Source organism: Magnolia sinica, chromosome 16 (assembly GCF_029962835.1).
Source record: "Magnolia sinica isolate HGM2019 chromosome 16, MsV1, whole genome shotgun sequence".
NCBI classification, from domain to species: domain Eukaryota; kingdom Viridiplantae; phylum Streptophyta; class Magnoliopsida; order Magnoliales; family Magnoliaceae; genus Magnolia; species Magnolia sinica.
The window spans coordinates 41,298,628-41,302,505 of NC_080588.1; the positions used below are offsets into that span (position 1 = coordinate 41,298,628).

The 3,878-nt window shown below is 39.4% G+C and overlaps 1 non-coding gene across 1 annotated transcript; it reads left to right on the plus strand.

Moving 5' to 3' along the window:
- The first annotated feature begins 1,250 nt into the window (after nucleotides 1-1,250).
- On the plus strand, nucleotides 1,251-1,357 carry LOC131229914 (small nucleolar RNA R71). The gene has a single exon (XR_009163651.1). It is a non-coding gene; the product is annotated as a small nucleolar RNA R71 (small nucleolar RNA).
- The last annotated feature ends 2,521 nt before the right edge of the window (nucleotides 1,358-3,878 follow it).

Consider the following 3,878-nt stretch of genomic DNA (forward strand, 5'->3'; position numbering starts at 1 on the left):
GTTTGTATACCGAGTAGGGAATCAGATTGACGCTCGCTCCTAAGTCAAGAAGTGCGTGATCAATTCGATGGTTCCCGATTACACATGATATGGTTGGGCTACCGGGATCCTTGAATTTCTGTGGCACGTCTTGCTTCAGGATGGCACTCACTTTCTCAGTCAAGAAGATTTTCTTTTAAATAATTTTCCGTCTTTTGGTCGTGCATAAGTCTTTCAGGAATTTGGCATATGAAGGTATCTGTTTAACGACATCAAGTAGAGGAATGTTGACTTTCACTTGTTTCAACACCTCTAGGATATCCTGGGAGTTAGAGAGAGGTTTTGGTGAAACCAACCGTTGGGGGAATGGAGCAACTGGCTTCTCTAGAAGTTTCGGTTCTAATTTTTGTGGGGCATCACTGGATCCATCATTGTTGTCCTCTTCTGGTTCTTGAGGCTTTTCGGGCCTAACCGAAAGAGTTTTATCAATGATCTTCCCACTCCTAAGAGTGGTGATGGATTTAGCATGCCCCATCTGATTTGAAGAGCTGGGATCATTACTCTCGTACTGCGGTTTAGGATTGGGGAGAGGTTGTACAGGAAGCATCTCCTTTTCTATAACCGTCATATGAGAGTCTATCTTTTGCATAAAATCTGTAATTCCCCGCATTGCCTGAGCCAGCTCTTGTATGGGATTTTGAACCGGTTCCTCTTGAGGTTTCACTTGATTTGGATTTTGATTGAAGAAACCTAAAGGAGTCGTCGTTTGTCCATTCCTCCAATTAAAGTTTGGATGATTTTTTCAACCAGGATTGTATGTGTTGGAGTTAGGTCCAGTAAAAGGTCTTTGATAATTATTTACGGCATTGGCTTGTTCATTCAACACTCCTCGAAAGGCAGGTATTGTAGGACAGTTTTCAGTTGTGTGAATGTTGCAATCACAGATGCCGCAAACAATTTCATTGACCTTATCCTTCTTTCCTTCCATGGCCTCAACCTTCCTTATGAGCGTAGTCACTTTACACTTGAGATCATCCTCTTCCTTCAAGAGATATAATCCACCTTTCTCCTTTAATTGAGTCGGCCTAGACGTGGTGTTCGCCATTGGGTAATAGTCCCATGATTGTGTTTTTTCAGCGAGACTATCGAGGTAGTCCCATACCTCGTCGACATCTTTATTAATGAACTCTCCATTACACGTTGTCTCGACCATTTGGCGCATGGAAGATGTCAGTCCATCGCAGAAAAAATTTGTAATGCGCCACGTTTCAAATCCGTGTTGTGGGCATGAACTGACCAAATCTTTGAACCTTTCCCAACATTGGAAGAATGTTTCATCTTCCTTTTGGGCAAAGTTCATGATTGCTTTTCTGAGGGTAATCGTTTTATGATGTGGGAAGAATTTTTTTATGAATTCCCTCTGCATGTCGTTCCATGTGCCAATGGATCTAGGACGCAGTGAATGTAACCACGTCTTAGCTTTCTCTTTTAAGGAAAAAGGAAAGAGTTTCAGCCTAATTGTATCCTCAGATACATTAGGAAAACATAATGTAGCTATAATCTCATCGAACTCTTTCAAATGTAAATATGGACTTTCTGATTCAAGTCCATGGAATTTGGGAAGGAGTTGGATAACTCCTGGCTTGATGTCCATTTGTCCTGTGTTTTCAGGAAAAATCATGCATGAGGGCATACTCACTCCCGCCAGTTGTAGATAATCTCGTAAAGTACGAGGCGGGGGTGCCTGTTGCACCTCATTCTCATCTTGGGTATCCTCCACCCTGGGTGGGAGTAGAGGAGGTTGGTCTTCAGCCATAACTTCAGTTAACTCAGGGGATTTCGAGCGGTGTCTAGTCCTGCGATGGATAGTCAACCCCTCAACCAATCCTCCTTCAGTCAAGAGACGTCGAGTGTCGTCACGGGCCCACTGGGCATGAAACACTCGCAGCCCTCAATTAAATTCAAAGTCTAATCCTAAGAAAGGAAAAGAAAATCTAAAAAGAAAGAGAGGGAGAGTTGGAAAGAAATTACCAAATTGAAGCCCTAAGTTAAAAACCTGCAAAATAAAATAAAAATAAGTTAGATTCTAAAAAGAGAAGAATGATCCTTTAAAAGAAAAATAACAGTAAATTAATTCCTAAAAGAAGGTATTCTTAAAAGGAAGTGAAAATTTCTAAAATAAATTAGAAAAGTCCTAAACTAGAAAGTAAATTACTAAAAGAGAATTGAAAAATAGAAAGTAGGGAAGGAGCTTACCGAATTAGAGATTTTTATCTTAAAGGCCTACAAAATAGGAAGGTTAGTTTCTAAACAAAAATTCTAAAAATAATTTAGGAAACAATTTAGATTTTAAAAGAGTTAAAAATAGAAAGTTACTAAAATAAACTATTGAAAGTTAATTTCTAAAAAGGGAAAGAAATAACCTAATTTCTAAAAATAAACTATTTCCTACAGAAGGGAAGATAATAGAATAAAAAAATTTCTAAAATTTAAAACCCTAATTCTAAAAATAGGAAAAAGTAGAGAGATTAGGAATGAATTACCAATTGAGAAACTTATGTCAAGATCCTATAAAACAGGAAACAAGTTAGTTTTGAACTCAATTAAAAATAAATAAATAAAACTAAGGTTAGTAAAATCCTAATCTTAAACTAATCCTAAAACCAATTAATTTCAGAAAAACGTAGCCGTCAGTCCCCGGCAACGGCGCCAAAAACTTGTTCACTCCCCAAGTGCAGGGTTGTGATGTAGTAATAAACTCGGTAAGACCGAGGTCGAATCCACAGGGACTGAAACCTGTACGTAATCTGAAACTAAATAGAACTAGAATTAGACTAAGATGTAATCTAAATTGAATGACAATTGAGGAATAATTATGGAATAATTGATCTAAAACTTGTGAAAATTCAAAGAAAAGGAACTAGGGATTCAGAGGATCCACTTGTAGAGATCAGGGAATCTTATGCCAGTATCACAAATTATGGAAATTTACTGAACTGCCATTGATATAGGTTTTAAGAGATGAAAGGTGTATGAATTAGAATGGATTCCATCACCAAACCATGCCCAGGAGACAAAGCAAACAAAAGAATTAATCTAATTACCAATCAATCAACATGCCATGAAAGTCAGGAAGGGTTACCGTCATCCAACCATGCCCAGGAGACGATGGTAAACAACAGGGCTTCCTGACGTCATAAATATCAAAAGGAAAAAGAAATACTTAAAGCCATTGCAGACCCATTGTAATTTCAGTCACAACAGACCATTAAAGACTAAAAACATTCCCTTAATTAAACCCAAATCAACATCAGTTCAGTCTAAACAAAGGCAAAAGCAAAGAGGCATCCCATCACTCTATAAGCTTCACCTCTTATCCCTAGTTAAGAGGTTTAGCCACGCATGGATGGGCTAGATCTCATCAGAAATTTGAGAAGAAAAGCATAACAAAAAGAAAAACAAACAAAAAACCTTCTTTCTTCTCTCCCTGTCTTTCTCTCTCTCCTGTCAGATCTCCAGCCCTCTGCCCAAGCCCAAGCTCCCTCAATCCCCGATGCCCCCTAGCCGTCAGTTCTCTCTCTTTTTATAGCTTCAAAGGAGACGGTGGCTGGAAGTGCGTAAGAAGCTCTTACGCACTCCCTGTTGCAGCAGGAGATAGTTGCTTATGATGAAATTCTCCGGGGCCCATTCTAGAGCTCAGACAGGAGATCCACTCCATTCATCAACTTCTCCTTGGAATTTTCGGGTAGACAACCGGTTTTGGCTGCCTGTCGATGCAGCTCAGGGAAGAATTCATTCCGTCGTCCATCCTTCTGTTGATCACGATTAACGCATACTCGCACGCATGGAGAGAAAAGGACACCTAGGCTTGAACTATAGGGCCCTTAGGCTCCTAATGG